The following is a 21,820-nucleotide window of genomic DNA, read 5'->3' on the forward strand; positions in this document are numbered from 1 at the left end:
ATGATATTTTCATGTACATTATTTTCTAAGTGTTACCAATGTGGTAAGTTTTCCCGAACCTATGATTTTGTGTTATGGATTAGCCATCTATCTGTCTGAACTATATAATATCTATAAATGTGATTAATGGGATAAGAATTTATATGTTGAATCTCAGGTCATTCCGTATATTTGAAATGGACTCAATGTCGTTCTGTACAGTTACTAAGATGGACCCAAGGTCGTTCTGAATATCTGATAAGTCTGGATATCTGTTATGTGTGGACCTAATGGTCATTATACAATTGTAATGGATTAGACCCAAGGTCGTTCCTCTAAGTATACTCTGTTCCATTCTGTACTTATGTATATGTTAGACCAGAGGTCATTCTGTTATGTTTTGGACCCCAGGTTGTTCCGCTATGACAAGAATTTATGTATGAGATTAATTACGTTATGTATTAGAACTTATTCTTATAACCTCTTTACTCCGATGCTATTCACTGGGTTTTAGCTCACTCCATTATATATATATGTATGTAGGTGAGAAGCCAGATGCCCAGCCTTAGAGGAGTCTGAAGTTTGCCGAGTTTTGTGAAGTTAACCCTAAAGCGCCTCTTGGATGAGGTTTTGTTCCTTTCGTTTTTGTCAGTTATGTTTGACCACGTTTTGTGCTTTATCCCTTAAGTGTTGTAAGATAATATTCTGTACTTGTGTGGAATGATTTCTGGATATGTGTACTATTTATATATATATATATATGATCAGATGTGAGTTGTTAACATATAAAATGTTTTTGTTCATGCCACTTATGCATAAGCTCATTTGACAAATTTTATTATTCTACTTTTGCTTCTGGCCCCATATATTTAAGTATAATTTGAATTCTGTCTAAGACCATAGGTAATCTCATAATTATTGGCCGGTTATGATTCAAACCTCTAGGGGTGAGTTCGGGTCATGAGTTCGGGTCATGACAAATCTAGTTTCGGCGAAGTTAACGCATCATAACCAATCACCAAACCATCGCTATAGTGGCCGAGCTCGCAGGTGAGTTGGAAGATCTGGGCGATGCAGAGGGCCAGGGCTTAAACTCTGCGGCCTCTACGACTAGTTAATTTGGGAAGAGGAGAGAGAGAGAGAGAGAGAGAGAGAGAGAGAGGTTTGTTCCTGCACCTACCCTATTTCGAGAGCACGTAAAAACTTTCTCTCTCTCTCTCTCTCTCTCTCTCTCTCTCTCTCTCTTTTCCGTTGTTGAAATTTGTAGTATCGATGAACACCTTATTTTGTTCGTGGAAACCCTAATTTCCTTTCTTTTCTTTTCTTTTTTGCTCCTGGTGATGAATGCTTTAGATTTACAGTGGGACTGGTAATGCTTTTTAGAGCAAAAAATGGAAACGATCGTTGCATCTAGTGACACTACCTTAGTTGTGTGTCTACCTCAAGATGGAATTGTAGTAACTGATGATGAAGTTCTCAACAATTTTTGCTTTCATTGTTTGCGATCACCTTGCCATGTGATTCCTTCCTCTTTTTTATTATTTGTTTGTCTCATTTGTATGCTTCTACTTGTATACATTCATACTCTGATCCATCTCTTCCTCTGTGAACATTTGGCAAATCTTCTTTCTATAAATTTACATAGATTCCCATTACGTATATTAATTATTGCTTTCACAGATAAAGTGATTTTATTTTTTAAAAATTCTATTACTGTTGTCACATGAAAATTCAATAGATCAAGGAAAGAGAAAAGAGTTGTATGTAGAGATGTAAAATAGGCCTATCGGCCTGCAGCCCAGCCCGCTTAGGCCTGAGCTCGAGCCTAGCCCATGACCCTGGGCCAAGGCCATGTGTTTGGGGGCCTAGTCTGGTTCACCGCCCCGCTCCCAGGTCCAGTCCGCCCGAGGCCCAATATCATTTTCAAACTATTTTGGTTGGGAAAAAAAAATTTTGGTGATTTTTTAAAAATATAGTTGGGTCTGCCCTAAGCCTGAGCCCAAGCCTAGGCCTAACTACTTAGCAAGAGCTCGACCCGTGGCCCGATTTTGAGTGGGTTTCGGCTTGGGTCGACTCTTTTTCCATATGAGCTAGACTCGAAATTGACAAGAGCCTGCAAGGACTGACTATGGGTCGACCCTAGCCTAGGCCCAGGCAGGCCAGGCCGAATTCATACCTCTAATATAGATGTAAAATTAGACCATCGGCCCGTGACCTACACGTAGCACAAGCCCGAGCCCATCCTATAACCCTAGGCCTAGGCTGTGTGTTTTGGGGCTCAGCCCGCTCAAGGCCCACTCCAAGGTCCGCCCGAGGCCTAATATCATTTTCAAGCTATTCTTGTGAAAACAAATAAGATTTTAGTGAATTTTTTTCAAAAAAAAAATAATAATAACTAGACTTGGCCCAAACCTAAGCCTAGGCCCGGTGACATGGCCCGATTTTGAGTGGACTTGGGCCTGAGCCTAGGCTGAGATTTTTCCATGTGGCCTGACTTGAAATTGGAGGGAGCCCGCAAGGCCCAACAGTGGGTTGGCCTAAAAAAAAAAAAAATAGAGGTGTAAAAATTCAATAGATCACGCGATAAATTTCAATAGATAAAATTTCACACAGATGAAAATTCAACAGATAATTGTTAATAAAATTTAAAAACAAAATATCCTCAAAAATAACAAAAATACTTCTCACAAAAATATTTTCCAAATTGTACTTGTCACCAAATAAATAAATAAACACCTAGCGGACTTTTCACCTATTTAATTTTGTTATTAATCAATTATAAGACTTTGTTTTTTCAGTTGGTTTCTTTATAAATTTATGGTAAAATCTCACAAAAATGGTAAATGGGAAATGTATTCTCATTTTAGTGAATACCTTTTAAAAAATTTAACATTTGTGGAATGAAAATAATTTCAAAACAATCAAATTTTACTTTGGTCCATATAGTTTCAAATTGAACAGTTTTATTGTTATATTTTAAATTTAATTTTAATTTGTTCATTCCGTTCAAGTTGGATTAAAGTTAACAAATTTGAAACATTTGTTAGTTTCAACCAAAGTTTTGAACTAAAATGAGAATACATTTTAGTTTTAAGAATTTTAAAAATATAGGCATGTTATGGGGTGATGTTATTGAGATTGATAAAGCTACTCTTGACATGTCATCTCTTTGCTGTGGAAAAATTCAAATAGGAACCAAAGTTTTGAACTGCATTAACCAGGTGATAACTTTGGACTGCAAAGGCAAACTTTACCATATCAGAGTTTGTGAGGAACAAATAGTTGTTATGCAAAATCCAAGCAGCTCTGCTAATCCTTTGAGGAACGATAGCCCTGTTAGTATAAACAGAGGCGTTGACCACTGTGTTCATAATGGTGTGCCCCTTAGAGAAGATGATGATGATGTGGCAATTGGTGATGACTTGGAGAGGGTGAAGAGTCTGGGAGTTGACAGATGTACATCTTCTCAGAAGAAGGAAGCTGATACGGCAGACAAGGATAGCCTTCTGGCTATCTTGGTAATACATGAGACGATTAGTGGATTGGGAACAATCAATACTGGAGGCGCATGCATGAGGGATGAGGCACTGTTGTCAGATTGCAACTATCTCAATGATGATGGCAGAAGTCCAAAAGTCGATGGCCATGTGGCTACTTCATGTTTTTTGAAAAGCTTGAATGGGCCACCATCCTCTCAGCCCAATGTAAACTCAGAAGTGTTTTTAGGCCCAGTTCATCTGGATAATTTTAATCACTCCAGAACTCAACCCATTCATGGTCTTAACAAAGTGGGCCTAGTAAGATCAATTGTACCCATCAACTCTGGGTTGCAAAGTCCACATGTACATAATGGAGTGGGCCTAGTAAGATCAGTTGAAGCCATCAACTTCGGGTTGCAAAGTTCACATGTCCATCTTCCTTTATTATAGTCAGTAGAGGTTAATTGTAGACACTCAAAGCTGGAGACTGAAGTCAGTAAAGCAAAGGAGATCAGGGGCAATCATCATTCAGTGATGAAACGCCCTGGAAAAGTTTCAAGGAGAGTCAAAGCCATGGCAATTAGAGGAAACCTAATCAAAAAGGGAGTTCTCTTCCGAGCTACGTCCCAGGCATTAAAGGGGCTGTTGCTGGTCCCACTAGCTTGCACTTCACTCACCTCCAATTTGCTGATGACACCATTCTCTTGTGTGGAGCTGATTTACTAGAGATCACAACCTTGAAGAGAATACTTCGGTGCTTTGAAATTATGTCAGGGCTAAAAATAAATTTCCACAAGAGTACAGTTTGTGGTGTTGGTGTCTCTGAGGCTTTAATCAATATTTTTCCATCCACATTGAATTGCATTAATCATAAACTAACTTTAAAGTATCTTGGGCTTCCTCTTGCTGCCAATCCCAGAAGGAAAGCCACTTGGAAACCAGTTTTGGACAAATTTAAGAGCAAACTCCCAGAATGGAAGAAGAGGTTTCTATCATTTGCCGGTAGACTCATCCTCATCAAATCCACATTATCTAGCCTTCCAATTTTCTACCTCTCCTTGTTTAAAATGCCAAAATATGTAATCAAAGAGGTGGATAAAGTTCAAGCTTCTTTCCTTTGGGGTGATTCAGATATCAAAAGAAAGGTTTACCTGATTAGTTGGAAGGATGTTTCACTGACAAAGAAGCAAGGAGGTTTAGGTGTAAGAAGTTTGGGTCAAGTCAATATTCGTCTTCTTGCTAAATGGTGGTGGAGGTTCTGTAATGAAAAGCAAGCTCTTTGGAGAAGATTAATCTGCAACAAGAATAGTACTAGAACAGGTAGTTGGTACCATTCTCAAGGCACAATTACTATTTGCTCATCGATTTGGAAGGACATTATGGGCCTTGCTTTAGAAAATCTTACTTTATTCAATTTCTTTCTGACTAATTCAGAAGTAGTAATAGGTAATGGGGCCAGCATATCTTTCTGGAGGGATATCTGGGTAGGGACTGAATGAATGCCTTTAGTCTAAATTTCCTAGGCTTTTTAGTCTTTCTTTTGATAAAATTGGATCTCTGTTAGCCTTCATTGTCAGGAAATCTAGCTGTTCTAACTGGAATCTCAGTTCTAGAAGACCTCTATTAGCCTGGGAGGATGAATCAGTTCATAATATGCAAGTTTTACTGAGAAATGGGTCATCATTAAGGCATGAAATGGAGGATAGAATGAGTTGGAAAGCTTCATCTCAGGGTGTCTTCAAAGCAAAGGATTTGTTCTGCTGGTGGCAGTCCAACAGAGGTCCTGATCTGTTTATGCCCAAATTCATTTGGAATAACATCTCACCACCAAAAGTCCAATTCTTCTCTTGGCTAGTTTGGAAAGATCGAGTAAAAACGACTGTGTTCCTTCATCATATTGGAGTGCTCAGAGGGGAGGATGCTACTTAGTGCATCTTCTGCAAATCTGACTTGGAGACCACTGATCATGTTTTGCTTCTTTGCCCCTTTAGCTGGAAAATTTAGTCTTCTATCATTAACTAGTGGGGTCTTTCTTGGGTTTGCCCTGGCTCTGTTGTGGATTTGTTTGATTGGTAGCTTGGCACAAAATTTAGGAAGAAAGAATTACAAATATGGAAAGTCATCCCACTTGCTGTTGTTTGGTCAATTTGGAAGCTCGGGAATGATTGTGTTTTCAATAGTGCCCAACTCAACTTCTTGAAGATCATTGAGCTTATTAAGGTTAGAATTGCAGTTTGGTTGAAAAACCATTCTTATGGTAATTTATATTCCATCCAAGATTTTGTCTCCAATTCAAATCAAATAAGGTTGTGTATTTAATGTTCAGCTGGTAGTGTTGTTGTTGCTGTGATTATTTCGTTGCTCTATTTTACTGCTGCCACTGTTCCGGTATGAGTTCTATTCTGTTCTGGTGCTGCTGTTCTGTTGCTGGTGTTGATATTCTGTTGTTGGTTGCATAAAGACTGGTTGAGGCTTACTGTTGATCCTGCTGTTCTGTTGCTGGTGTTAATGTTTTTGATGTTCTGTTGCTGGTTACATAAATTCAGGTTGAGGCTTTTGGACAGTAGCTGTCTGTGTTTTTGTGATCATCTGTGTTGAAGTTCTGTTCTGTTTTGCTAAGATCTAGTATAAGGCATATTGCTGCTGTGGTTCTGGTATGCTGCTATTGTATGCTGTTGTCCTATGGTTTTGGTTTTGGTTTTGGTCTGCTGTTGTAGAAGTCATGGTTATATGCTGCTGTGGTTATGGTATGCTGATGTGGTTTGCTGATGTGCTATGACAGCATACAACATCTGCTGTATGACTACATAAGACATGGTTTTTGGTTTTGGTCTGCTGATGTAGAAGATATGGTTTTGGGTACATTTCATGTTGCTCATCTGATAAAGTGCATAGGGCAGCAAGGGGAAGTTTTGTGGCTACCTTGGGTGTTAATTACTTAGTGTTGCTAGGAGAGTATCTGTCTGTGTTTTTGTGATCATCTGTGATGGAGTTCTGTTCAGTTTTGCTGATCTGGTGTAAGGCATATAGCTACTGTCCTATCGCAGCATACAACGGCTGTATTGAAGACATGGTTTTGGTTTGGTATGCTGTTGTATACTGTTGTCTGCTGCTGGTGGAAGGTTGCTTTTTATGTTGCTCATCTGATAGAGTGCATAGGGAAATTCCTGGTGCAGTTTGTGGCTACCTTGAGTGTTAATTTCTTAGTGTTGCTAGGAGATTTTTGTAGTTTTGGGCTATAAATTGCTGGAGTTTGTTGGGGGTAGAGTTGGTAGATTTGGAAGGCTGTATGGTTGGGTGGTTTTTATTTCTATTTTTCGTTTTGTTTCTATGTTTTGGATTGGTTTCTCGCCAATCTGTGGGTTTAGTGGTAGTAGGTGATTGTGCTTCCTCCTTGGTGCCAACCTAGTTGGGATTGTGGAGTGTTAGCTATGAAGCTTTTTGCACTTTCCTCCTTTATTGATGTATATTGTTTCTTGTTTTTGATCATCTCATCAATAAAGTTTCCTTTTATTTTCTGATAAAAAAAAGAAAAATGTAGAAACAAAATAAATAAAATTTTGGATGAAATGACTAAATTAAAACCAAAGTTAAAGTGTAGGAATTAAATTGTTCAATTTAAAACTTTAGAGACTAGAATGAAATTTAATGAAATTACCAGAATTAAAAGTATAATTAACTCAAATATATATGTATATATATATATGAAAATCCTACTTCTTAAATTTTGCCTTGGACTCAAACAAAGTTAGGACTAGCCCAAATGCAACTCACAACACCAGAGTAAGAATCGCATAAGGTCATATTTGATTTATGGATTTTGATAAGAATTTAAAAAAAGAAATGAGAAAGGTAAGTGAAATATAGTTACATTTCACATTTTTTTTTCTTTTTTTTTATTTATAAATTTCTACCAAAATTCATTAGCAAAACACAAGGTAAGGAAGAATTTCCAAGTCTGCCTTGGAAGATTAATTCCATATTCATATATTCTAATATTCATATTCTGTACGAATCGGATTGCTGATTAGTGGTGGTGAGCAATTATTATCAATATGTTTGGAAATTCAGGAGAAAGAAGAACAAAAATATTACATGAGCTAAGAGGGAGGGGGGAAGGGGGGAATTAAATAAATTGAAGAAAAAAGTATAAGAAAGAAAAGTAATATTGATTATTTATTATCTTGTTTTGTTAAATTATAGAAAAAAATTATTTAAAAGAATTTGTTTAATGTTATATTACGAAACTAATATTTTATAAATGTTATTTTATTTTATTTTATTTGTAATGTCTGAAGAGATAGTTTTGATATTATAAAATTAAAAAAGAAAATATTCTAAACATATATAAAATTCATACACAAACTTAACAAAAATGATGTGGCAATATCATTATCGTAAATAAATTTATTTTTAATAGTATTTTATTTTGAAGTGAAATGTATATAATTAGTCAAACCATTATGTATACAAATTATGTATGAATTTTTGTTTTGATTATTTCTAGTTGGGTAGCTCTATTGTTGATGTTATGAGAAGCCAAAAACTTAGTTCCATTGCCACTAAAAAAAGAAGTAAATCTTTGATGTTCGAATCCAGTAATCACTAACCACAAGTTTGGGCAAGTCTCAAATTAATTATATCAATATTTCTATTGATGATTCTATCCCTTGGAGTAAAGGTTTCAACTGTGTTATTGGTTTCTATGGCCCGGCTCTTGTCTTCATCCAAAAACATACGCCACCAAAAAAATAATAATAATAATAATTTTAAAAAAAAGGCATAAAAAAAATTTAAAATAAAAATAAAAGAAGAAGAAGAAGAAGAAAGAAAGAAACACAAATTAACAATGGTTTAATTCACAGGTACATGGAATGATGGAGCAATGATAAATAATAAGTCATTACATTACATTAAGGACTATTATTTGGTTACAATGACAACACGAATATAAACAAACTCACAAGACACAACAAGAACACACAAACTCATTAGTCATAATAAGAACACACACAACACAATACAAAAAAGAAAAGAAATAAAAAAAATAAAAAGAAATAAACATTATAAATCGAAACTCAATGGAAGGACAACTTGCAAACCCCAAAGATTGGCCACACTTAACTACTCGTGTGGAAAAGATGAGGACAACTGTAAACTGCGCAAAATGACTGTAGAAACATTAACAAGGTGAGCAAGATAGCTGCTAGAATTGTAAGAATCTTCCAAGAACCATACACATACCTTTTCATGCTCTTGTATACATGAACCCTCCATGTACTATAGAAGTACTTATTGACATCTTCAATCGTCTTATCAATATAAGACACGTTTGTGAGTCGAATGGATTTACTCACCCCATTAAAGAGTTTCGCGACATCAGCTTCACTTTTTAGGCTGTTTACGATGATTTTCTTTTCCCTCAACAACTTTGCATCATTGACAGTATCTATGATCCCACTCATTAGTTCTATGTATCGAGTGAAAACAAGGGACTCTGATACAATTGACGCTTCATATGCCACCAAGTTTCTTATGATCACTTCAGAGTTCATATTCAAAGTAATGACAGGAAGGTAAAATATCTTAGACTTCTCGTCAAACTTGATGGTAGTGATGTTGCCAATAGTAGGACAAAATTCAACTCCAAAGTCACATAGGTGTGACACCGAATGAATCATGATCTCCTCTACTATTGGAATTTTTTTCTTTTCCTCATCACTTGGAACTTCATTTTCAGATTTGATGTCTTCTTTGTTCTTTGATGCTAAGTTGGACATCCCAGGTAGACTAGCAACAATCTTCCAAGGGAAAGCCAATATCATCTTAATTGGTCTTGTAAATTTACTCACCAAACCAACATTTAGACTTGATAACAAGCTCCAAAGATTAGCAAACACTTGACTAGAATTACTACCAAAGCTTGCACCTCCCTTTTCTTGATATATGTCGGTTATTATTGCTTCGTGGGATCCCTCTATCTTGGGCACAATCAAGTGGTACAAAAGGTCCAACAAATGTGCATGCTCAAAAACTTGAGAGAAAGGAACATCTTCCTTAAGTTTCAATCGAGAAACAATTTTACAAAAACCCATCAATATTGAAGGTAACAAATCGTTACAAATGTCCGACAATGAACATTGGATGCACAAGATCTTATTTAGAAGAAAGATTGGAATTTGGTTTTCAAGCATCATCATGTCGCCAAGGATTGCATCATGAGCAAATTTTTTCCCCGCTGCATCCACTAGCCGTTGTAGATGACGATGACGAAAGACTATCATTCTTGTTGACATAGCTATGAAGAAAATCGAGCAAGAACAAACCATCAATGGACATAATCCAACATATGGTTTCGCCATCGATGTCCAAGTACTTGTGGTAACACGCACGAACTTCGTATTCAAGTTCGTTAAGCTTGTCAACAAGTTGTTTGAATTTAAGACTTTGGAATTGCTTTTGAACCCTAGTTGATGCAGCAAGCTTGTATTGCTCCATCTCATAGAGCTCGGAGCGAAAATGGTGATAAGGCCCCAAGCCTATGAGTTGAGGGATGTATGCTTCTGGCTTGGAAACAGTTAGAGTTGTAGGCACACGAAAGATCGAAACAAGAATATCGATCTCAATATTGACTTCTTTCTTAATGATTTTGCTGATTTGGGAAATCCATCGTTGCTCAGTAGAACTTGATTCAAAAATGGAAGTTAAGGCCATGTTGGTGAGGCTATTTTGGAGCATAACACATTGTGCAGCAATTCTTGCTTGAAAGATGAATTTCCAATTCTTTACAGATTGGTTTTGGAGAAGGAGGAAACCTTGAGATCAATGTGTGACAGGAGGGTACATTCAGGGGCTTGGAACTTTCAATTCAGAAGAAGGTTGTATGAGTGGAAAGAGAGGGAAGTTTGTAGGCTCAACCTACTCCTGGTTTCTACACCTGATCCGTGTTCTGTTCTGGAGGACAAAATAGTCTGGTTGGCTGAAGGATCTGGCCTATTCTCTATCTCCTCTGTTTATAAAATTGAAATTGACTCCCTTAGTCCCTCTCTCATTTCTTGTAAGTTTGTTTGGAACTCATTTGCCCCTCCTAAGGTTCAATTTTTCTATTGGTTGGCATGGAAAAACTGAGTTGAGTCAGCTGAATTTCTACAGAAAATTGGAGTGATTCAAGCTAATGTTCCTGCTCTGTGTGTTTTCTGTAAAGCTGAGCCTGAATCATCCATTCATGTCTTGCTGCATTGTTATTTTGCATGGAAGGTTTAGGCTGCTATGATGGATTGGTGGGAGTTGTAGGGGGCTCTTCCAGGTTCAGTCGATGGTATACTTCACTGGTGGGATTGTGTGAATTTAAACAGGAAAGAAAAATGGATATGGAAGGTCATTCCCTTGGCTGTTCTATGGTCTCTGTGGAAGCTTAGGAATGAGTGCATTTTCGAATCTGCTACGCCTCAATTAGTGGACCTATGTGAGTTTATTAAAATTAGAGTTGCACTGTGGCTCAAACATAGATTCAATGATTTTCATTTCTCTGTACAAGACTTTTTAACCAATCTAAGGCAAATAAGATTGAGTTTGGGGAGCATATCTGTTTTGGGCTACTGATATTGATGCTTTTCTGTTTTGAGCAGATCTGTTTTGGGCTACTGTTTTGGGCTAGAGTTGGGGTAGTACATTTGTATTATGTAGGGTTGGATGGTTTTCTATTCTTTGCTGGGTTGTTATGTTCAGGGCTGCTTGTATGGTGTATGGTGTTCTATGTTTTCTTTTGGGACTTTCTGTTATGGTGTTCTATGCTTTCTTCTGGGACTTTCTGAACAATTTGAGGCATATCAAATATTGTTCTGGGAGTAAATTTGATCTGGACTGCTGTTAGGCTCTCTTGAGGCAACCTTGACGCCTATTCATATATTGTTCTGGGCTGCTATTTTGTGTTTCAGGTTTTTTTCAATACAATATCTAGATGGGGTTGGTCTGCATCTTCCGTCAGGCTTTGTTCTGGGATTCTGGTGGTTGTTGGTCTACATCTGCCTGTGATCTACTCTTGGTTACAAGTTGTTGGTCTGCATCTGCATCTGATATGGTCTGCTGAATCACTTGCTGCTGCCCTTGGAATTGTTCTGTTTGTGTGTGAGCTGAGTTCTTGTCCTTGTTTGCATTATGCCTATTCTATATATTTTTTTTCTTTTGCCTGTTTGGGTTTGGATCCTCTCCAAACCCCTTCCTCTCCTTTTTTTGATGTAATCTCATCTTGTATGGTTTGTTCATCAATAAAGGTTTCTTTTTGCTGTTTCAAAAAAAAAAAAAAAAAAAAAAAATGAAGCCCGTTTTTTGTTTATAGATTCTATGTGTAACCTGGTGCAAATTAGATTTTGTTTGGGTAGGAGGTTGTAATGTTGTATTGTCATTGAGGTTTTGAGGGGTTGGAGTTGGAAACTCTCTAACTCTCTTTTGGGGCTTTGGAAATGCACATGATTAGTCTTGTTATGGGTGTTAACCTAGTTGAGATGACTAGTTTGGACAATGATGCAAATTCTTTCCAAACTTGTGTACTTATATTGTTTTAAAGGCAACCTAGTTGGGATGATTTAGCTCATTGTGATACTTTTTGCACTTCTCTTTTTTTTTATTAATGTAATTTGCTTTGTACTTTGTACTTGATTCTTGCATCAATAAAGTTATTTTTTTGCTCTTTAAAAAAATATTGTTTTTAATAAAATATATCTCTGTTTGCTGCTCAAAAAAAATATAGTGCAACGCAAGAGGTTGATTTTTATGGCATGAATAATTCTATGAATTCTACTTAACCACCTCAAAGTTACCCTGAATGAAAGTGTGTGGTTAAGGTTAAATTTGTATAGTATAAAATCTATACATAGAATAAAGGACGAATTACACTAACAGTTCTTATAGTTTGGAATTCGTATTAGTTTGGTCCTTAACTTTTCAATTGTGACACATTTGACTCTAAATTTCGAGTCTTGTTCCAAATAAGGATAATTGAAGATAGCATTGCTTAATTTCAAAGGTAAAATTGTCAATTTGATAAAATATAAACTAATTTGACAAAAATAAATGTCAAAAAAAATTCAAATTTTTAAAAATTATTTCTACCTATCAAAGATAAAATCATGTAAAATTGATAAATTTTTTACACATTATTTATTTATTTATTTTACAAAATTAATTTTTATTATGTATTTGAATGATAACTATGTAATGGGTGGTTGTTAAGATTATAATGTGTAATCAATATATTTAATATATGAAATATTTTTAGTTTTGGAATTTTGATTTAATGGATTGGTTTAATAATCATATTAAAGTTGTCGTCATATTTGACTTTTGAAAAAATAGAAATTAATTTAATGAAAATAAAATCTACCCATTACATGATCATCATCCAAACACATAGTAAAAATTAATTTGATATCCAAGCCAACCAAACCAATCCTTAAGTCCCATCACATGGGGTCGGCTACATGAATCTTTCTTCTCCACGCGGTCATATCAAAGGCTATTTAATTAGTCAAATAAATAAATATATAATATCTAAAAGATTTATCAATTTTACATAATTTTATCTTTAGTGGTAGAAATAATTTTTAAATATTCAAAAATATTTTTTTGATATTTATTTTTATCAAATTAGTTTATATTTTATCAAATTGACGATTTTATCCTTGATATTAAGCAATAGTATATTCAATTATCCTTATTTGGTATAAGATTCAAAATTCTGGATCAAATGTGTCACAATTGAAAAGTCGGGGACCAAAGTGACATAAGTCCCAAACTATGGGAACCATTAGTGTAATTTGCCCTAAAATAAATTTGACTCAAAAGATTATACTTTTAAATAATTTATAAATAATTAACTCTGAATTTATATTATTACTGTTTACGTATTAACATTTTGTTTAAATGTCACATTTGAAAATCAATGAGAAAAGAGAATAATAATAATAATAATAATAATAATAATAATAAAAGAAGAAGAAGAAGAAGAAGAAGGAGAAGAAGAAGAAGAAGAAAAAAAGTATTGGGTTTCCATCCAGAACATGATCTGGCTCGGAGGGTAATGTTTCGGCTCTGGGGGCTTATTTTGGATCTCTTTCAATGATCTAAATAATTTATTTTCTAAGCTCATTTGTGTAGATTATTTATATAAAAAATTAGATCGATCTGATAATCATAATTTATTTAATTTATCATGTTTATTACTAAAAAAATAAATAATCTATTTTTAAAAACACACTTGTCGTTCATTTTTTTAGAATTAAATATGATAAATTGAATACGTTATGATATTGTATTGATTTAATTTGTGTGGATGATATACAAAAAGAAACCGACAAAATGAATAGTTTAGATTACCATAGCGGGACCTATTGTGAGTCTCACGGATCCGAAAAACACTCTCCAATTGAAATCATGTACTGAAAGGAAGTGTAGCTCCAAAAATATATGTATATACTTCTTAATTTCTGAATTCTTTTTATTATTTGATTTTTTATCAACAAACCAAAATCTTTATTAATGAAAAAGGCACTATACATACAAAACTACAACAACAAAGCAAGGAAATACAAAGAGTATCATAGCTAACCTTCACAATCCCTGGTTTAAGAAAAAAAAAACCTTCACAATCCCAATTAAGTTAACACTGTAAAGAAATTACAATCATATACTAGCACTTTACCTAAGATTAGTGAGAAACCAATCTTGTTATTATTCTTTCTTCACAAATGTCAACCAATACAAAATTTAATATGTGGTTCCAATTTAATTTTTAACCTTTAATTTAGTACCATGATTACGTCCACTTTAGTTTATCTACATTCTAATTCCTTAATTTGCTTTTATAGTTGTCCCTACTGGATACTTTTCTTGCGTGTGTTTTCCAACTTCATCACATAAAATTGTGCCAATGATTAAAAAATGAAACGTGCGAATCATATATTCTTTTGGAATTCGATATATATTTATATTAAATTTTAAAAGTAAATCATATGTTTTATTTCATTTTTTAAAAATATTTTAAAGGAAAATTACAACAGTAATCTCTATATATTTGTCCTGATATCATTTTTGCTTCTGTAATTTCAATTGATTTGATTTTTCCCTAAATTTATTATTTTATCTCTATTTAGTCCAATTAACAATAATTGTTAATGTTTTTTTTTATAATGAAAAATGAACATATAAGTGACTTCTATTTATAGATAAAATTGTAAACATATTCTACTTGGTAAGTTAACTTTAAAAAACTCAGTGGATATTTTCTTTCGAAAATCTTAATTGTTATTATTAATTAGATTAAATTGACATAAAATTTAAAATTAAAGACGAAATCGAGGTGATTAAAGTTAGAGAAAATTGATGAAAAATTTACTCTGACAATTCTCTAGGGTAATAGGTCCAGTGAATTATTTTTGTTGGTGAGATATATATTTTTTGTGAAATAGTTTGGTGAGAACTCCTAAATGACTTTTTATTTTCAATTTTACCCTTGGACTCTTTTTATCTGTTTGATTTTCTTTAACTATCTGTTCAAATTCATATCAATCTGTTTAAATTTTTTTTTGTGTTTATTTCTTTTATTTTTGTTTTATCAACATGCACAAAACTTTGTGAATGTGTTTTATGATGCCTATCCTTTGAAGGTTAAAAGTTTGTAATGTTAAAATTAAAAGTAAGGAATTGGATCCTCTCCGTCCTTAATCCGGGTGAGGGGGTAATGTTTAAATTTATGGAGTCTATTGTGGGTCTTATTTTGATAATTTGAACCGTTCATTTTGTTATGCACTTTACTTATATCGATCACAAAAAAAAATGGTTGATCCAATAATCATAAAATATTCAATTCATCACATTTGTCACAAAAAAAGAAAAAGAAAAAAAATATAGTCTATTTTTAAAAACACAATTGCCGTTCATGTTTTTAATGATAAATGTAATAACTTGAATATGTTACGATTATCGGATCAATTTAATTTTTTTGGTGATTAATATACGAAATGCCCGACAAAATAAATGTATTGAATGATTAAAACGTGACGAATCCCACAAGTCGAAGTAGTATCCTCCTGTCACGACCCATACCTGCCCCTGTAGGTTTAGCACCGTAACCGGCCAGTAATCCGTGGATTACCAAAGGCCTCTGAACAGATTAGCAAATAATAAGGTGCTGCGGAAGCAATAATGCAAAATAGACGAGGTCCAATGAGCTGTGATAACGTGTATGGGACAGAACATTTGAAAACTTATTTATATATGCACAAGCATGTCGGTCGGAGGACCTCAATATTTACAAAACATTTACATAAGTGGAGTTCCGAAGACCTGACTTTACAAGCATTCAGAAACTAGCATAAGTACAAAAACAGCCATGCAACTAGAATTCGATCGGAACCTCCTCGGGAGGCACAACGGTGGGCTGACAAAAACAGAAATGAAGGCCGTTAACTTTGGCCCTGGTCACACGCCGGCTCACCTACATACATAATATAAACTGTGAGCCAAAGCCCAATGAATAATAACAGAGTAAAGGATTTAATAAATGATGTCCATCACAGAGTTAGGAATCAAGTTCTTATCAGAGACAGATTCATATACATATTCATAATCATTTCCATATTCAGGTTTTGCATAAAATCATACGTGGCACATCCATTAGCGTTAACAAATCCGATGACCCATAAAGGGACAGCCTTGAAGGCATTCTGATGACTCATGTGCACAAAAACATTTCTGATGACCCATAAAGGGACCTGATGGCCCATAAAGGGACGCATATCATATGATGCTAAGGATGCCATGAATGACTTTTAGAATCTTGGACAACCATTCATTCATTTCAAACATAGCATGGCATTTCAGAGAACTAATTACTTCGTATCATAATATTTAGAAAATACTTAACATTAAACATAACTTTACAAAGTTATTACTCACAGATGATTGGTAGCCCTAACTAGATGGTAAGGCGGCCCTTCATTTGTTCTGAGGCGCGTGACCTACAAGAACACACATACGAACACACACTTGAAACTCACGTTCGAATTGTACATAACTTATATCATCTGCTCTTAGTGTGTTTCTAACCCTTAATCCTCATTATAGAGTCTCAAACATGACTTAGAAATGCCTACGTGTAGACGTCCCCCGAACGCCCCAGGGGAACAAGTCCCCCGTTCCGTTCGATATTGGGCTCACTACAGTTCGGACTCTCAATTTGTCACGGTTCTAAATCTGAACCAAAGAGTCCAAATCCGACAAATCGTTTTGAGAAAAACAGATTTTGAAAGAAGTGCCAAACATGGACTGCTTTGTCAGATACAGAGTTGCCACCTAAATATTTTATTTTGGAGAAATTTAGGAAACCCTGACTCGTTTGCCTAAGGCCACATGTCCGTCATCACCAAAGTTTCCTCGGCTCAGGAGCTTGGGTACGATTGGGGAAGGTCACTTCGTGAGCACCCCCGCTCGCTCGATCAAAGATCGGTCTCTACTAACCATGATATCTATTTTTGAAAACATTATGTATTCTTATTCCGATTATTAGCCTAGATTTACTATGTAATGCACACAGCATACAAGTATAGACTGGATCGCCTGAATTGGAACGAAACATTTCATGTTTGTTTGTTTGAAAATGGTTTGATGGTGCTACTCACAAGTAGGCTAAGACGTGGATTTGCCACCCTCGGGTGGGCTTAGAAAAACATGATTTTGCCACTATCTAGTGGGCTTAAAACACACATTTGATGAATTGTTCCAATTCAAATAACCCAACCTTCACCCACAGGCATTCAGGCAGTTATATCACATAAGCATATAGCCTCATGGTAAGCATGCTATTCATGGCAGTCACTCACACGCATGCAAGGATGCTAAAGCATAAAACTTACCGAGTACTCCAAGCCAAAACATAAACTAATTAGAAATCCATGCATGATCCTAATTATACAGAAATGCCTAATGCAACACATGCAAAAATGCAACTATAGCAGGCTCGGCTATTCTAAACATGGCATATGAAATGCTACAGCTAACATGTATTCAACTTGGAATTGAAAATACAATGCAGTTAGTATGATGCGCCGAGCCCGGTGTATGCAAAACAGATAAATGAATGCAAACATGCTATCATACTGTATGCTAATTGAAACATGCCCTAATCTAACCATCATAAGCTGGTAAATAAAATGGAGAAAGACGTGGGGTTGGAAGACATACATCACACGCATGCACACTTATTACAATATTGCCCTCGCGCAGAGGGTCCGAATAAAATAATATACAGTCCCAAATAATACAATCCAAATAAATAATACAGTCCAAATATGTACAAAAATCTTAATTAATTACCAAATTAACTAAGAAAACAATAAACTGGCATGCAAGCCAGGGATTGCCTTGACTCTTCTTCAGAAGATGAATAATGCGTGTTCGGGTTGCCTTGCACGGAAATCCATTGCGATGCCCCAATTAGCCTCTGTTTGCAATTGTTCTTGGGATACGTGCCAAGCTCCGAAAGGCTGCTGACTCTTGATTTGCTGTAACCGAGAGCAAGAAAGGGGCATGACAAAGTATTTTCACATATGTATGCATGACTACCCTTCAAGGAGTGTAGTCCTCGATCCTCGTGCCACCAATCACGCATCTCGATGCATGATGGCCGAGGAGTCGAATTGTACGACTCAATATGAAATGAATGCACATGAAAACACGACAAGACCTAAACTCCATCATGGATAATCCAGAGTGTCGGTGACAGGGAATTGAGACACGTTCCGTCACTCGAAGTACGAAACGTCCCTCGTTTCCCGTGCTCGGGCTAACTCCTATCCCAAGCACGATGCAATATGCATGATATGCATGAAATGCAACTAAGATACAACCTAACATACACAATGCTATGAAATGGCATACACGATGCATGAGATAACATGGCATACACAATGCGCTAACATACAACCTAGCATACGCAATGCTATGAAATGAAATGGCCTACACAACGCATAATGGACTTACACCAACATGAGTGGAGCTCAGCCACACTCACATAAGAGGCCATGAGATGAAAAAAGAGACACTCGAAATGCGTGCACACATGCACGCAAACCGAGGACCGAACCTAAGGCACGAATGCCACTCTACCAAAGCATGGCAAGGCATGGAACATGGTATACTAGCATGAAAATTTCAGTAGCAAAATATGATGCAAAACGGCCCCAGGACATGGCAATATGGTACCCGATGCATGAAATGAGACTCGAAACGCAAAACTAGGCACACGCAATGGCCTATAGCTATACAAACCATGCATTATTCGAACATGAAGTGTGAATAAAGAATCAAGAAAGTCCAAAAAAAAGAATATTTACAGTTTTAAGCAAGGCTAAAAAGTGAACACAAATAGGGCTAAGTTAACATGCAAAAATGGCCCTAAAATAGAGATAAAGAACCCCAAAAAATGAAGAGCCCTTCAAAAAAGTTGAAGAGGGGCTCAAAACAAGGTATTTTACAGTTTATGGCCAGGCCCAAAACAGTGCACAAGTAAGCTTAAAATACTATGCAAGAAATAGGCCTAAAAGAAGGTTTAAACACAAATTGTAAAAAGGGAGCCTCAAACAGCAAATGTCCCTTGATCAAATATGAAGAGGGGGTCAAAATAAGGCTATTTACAGTTTGGACCAGAGCCCAAAAATACAAGCACAAGGGGCTAACAAAACATGCAAAAATAAGGCCAAAAGAGGAATAAAGAGGCAAGTGACAAAAGGAAGCCTCAAACAATGAAGAGCCCTTCAAAAATATTGAATAAGGGCTCAAAATAAGCCACTTTAAATTTTATAACCAAGCTCAAAAAAATTTAAAAATGAGCCTAAAATACTATGCAAGAAAGAGGCATACAAGAGAGGTAAAGAAGCAAGTGTAAAAAGGAAGCCTCAAACAGGGAGAGGCCCTTAAACAAACATAAAAAAGATCTCAAAATAATGCTATTTTCAGTTAGGGTCGGAGCCCAAATATGCAAGCAAGAGGAGCTAATATATTGAGCAAAAATAGGCAAGAAAGAGGGAGAAGGAGACTTACCCTTGTAGCCTATGTCTTCAACAACTCTTGGACCAAGTTTGGGAGCCCTTGACCTCTGGAAATGGCCTTGAAGTTGCTGGAATGGAGTGTGGATTGGTTGGCTTGGAGATGGTGTAGAAATGGTGTAGGACTTGAGGGGTTTTGATGGTTGGAATATAGAGAGAGAGAGATTGAATGCAAGAGGCTTAAACCAAACCTTCTAACCCTCTGAAATGTAGCTGGAGGTGCTGTTATATAGGCAAAAGAGGGGGAAAAGGGGTGGAAAAAAGGGGGGGAATGGAATTCAAGTTTCCCCCCAAAAGTGCAGCCCCCCGGATACACAATCTGGGGGGGAAACAGAATACATATTTGTGATGTACCAGGAGAGAGGAGCAAGGCCGGCTGGTTATTGAAGTTGCAGGTGGCCGGACGGCCCTCCCCATGGCCTGGCCGGCCAAGGGTCAAAAGGCTCAAGAAATTTTAGTGGCCGGCCACCCCAGATTGGTGGCCTCCCATGTGTGCACAATACAACCATGTGGTCAAAAACTGGAGAAAGTAAACCAGGAGAGAGAAAAGCCCACTTTTAGGAGGGGTTCAAAAGGGTCACACAGAATTACTGGCCGGCCATATGATATTGGTGGCCTCCCGGGTATGTACAACACAAATATGTGGTTTGGGGCAAGAAAAAGTGGCTTTAGGATGGTCAACATTGGCCTTCGAGTGGGAAAAACGGGCGACGGAGGGCGATGGAGGAATAAAACTGGTTGTTAGAACAATTACTAGCCTCCCACCCTTCTACAACCTTTCTAACAATGAAACAGAGGTCCCTGCCAAAAATGAACTCAAACCGATGCAAAATGGACGTTCGGGGGCCGAAACGCGCAGCCCGAGGCCCTGAAAACTCACTGTTAGGCACCGGAAGTGGTGTTCGACCACGAAGTTGATCTCTCGAGCCACAGTGTCCCTCAAAATGGAGCAAATAAGATGCACGCCAAAAACCGGAGCAAATGGAGGTGGTTAAGCGGTCCCGAACCGAGGCACACGGCCAACGGCTCCGAAAAATCGGAAACCGAACTCCAAACGGGCAAAAATGGCCTACGACCACGAAATGTAGCCTACGGCCACTGAGAGATGATCTACGAGACCTCTCCCTCCCTTCGAGAAGAGAAAATAGAGAAAACAGAGCCTAGTTCGCAAACCGAGGCAAAGCATGAAAGAGTCCGGAAGTCCGGAGGCAAGGCTCGCAGCCGAGACTCTAAAACCTCTGAACGAGCACAATATGCAACATCACCAAGCACTCGATCGGTGACGTCTGAGTCTTAAGGTCGGTCAAAAATGGGGTGTCTACAGTTGCCCCTCTTTGACAGAACTCGAAAGTCACACGTGACGGAAGTGAATGTCAAAGCCCAGAGACGACCCATTTTTGACAAGGCCGAAGACTTAGAGAAACAGGCAAGACAACAAATATGTGACCGCAGACATGCCCGCTGGCAGGGGGCAAGATGCAAAATGATTTGCAAGAAGATTTTGATAATTGGACTTGTACGCTACGCGAAGCCGGTTTGATAATTGGACTTATACGCTACGCGAAGCCGGTTTGATAATTGGACTTATACGCTACGCGAAGCCGGTTTGATAATTGAGGATTCATGCAATGCACTGTAATGTAGTGGCTAAAATGCAATGTAATAGCTAAGAGGTAAAGGTACCTTACAGGGGCAATTGGCAATGACTTACTTCATGCTGCTGGGGATCTTTCGCTTCTTCTTGATTGAACTGCAGGTACTACTTTTCTCCCTGACTATGGTCGCAGCTTTCCCTATTCTCCAACAGGGTGACAGACTAGGTTGGTTCAGTATCCAGAATTGAGGCGCATACACATGCTATCTCAATCTATGGGGCTGCCATACAGATTTCAAGCCGAGGATATACCTCTGGGTATTTAAACCAGACTTTAGTCCCGGAAATCCCGAACCTTTGTGTTCTAAGCATGAGCCATTTGAACTCTAGTTTCCACCGTCTCAGTTGGTCTCCTAGGAACTCACTGCAAACATAGGCAGGTGGCTACACCTGACCATTGGAAGTCGTTCGGGCACGACAAACACCAAAGGAATTGCACCTTTAGAGGATTTAAGGTCTCCTAGACCAGAAAGTGCACAAGACGGTGCGAATAAATGCAAGTGCGATGCGCAAAACAACGTGAATGATTTAGACCGAACGATAAAACAGATATGGTGCAATAGATGCAATAGATGTGATGCAATAGATAACAGATGCGATGCAACAGA

The 21,820-nt window shown here is 36.9% G+C and overlaps 1 pseudogene; it reads right to left on the reverse strand.

Annotated features, from left to right (window-relative positions):
• Positions 1-8,578: 8,578 nt before the first annotated feature.
• On the reverse strand, positions 8,579-9,553 carry LOC114279459 (putative UPF0481 protein At3g02645 pseudogene; annotated as a pseudogene).
• Between the last annotated feature and the right edge of the window lie 12,267 nt (positions 9,554-21,820).

This window comes from Camellia sinensis, chromosome 4 (assembly GCF_055761805.1).
Source record: "Camellia sinensis isolate YWXY chromosome 4, ASM5576180v1, whole genome shotgun sequence".
NCBI classification, from domain to species: Eukaryota; Viridiplantae; Streptophyta; class Magnoliopsida; order Ericales; family Theaceae; genus Camellia; species Camellia sinensis.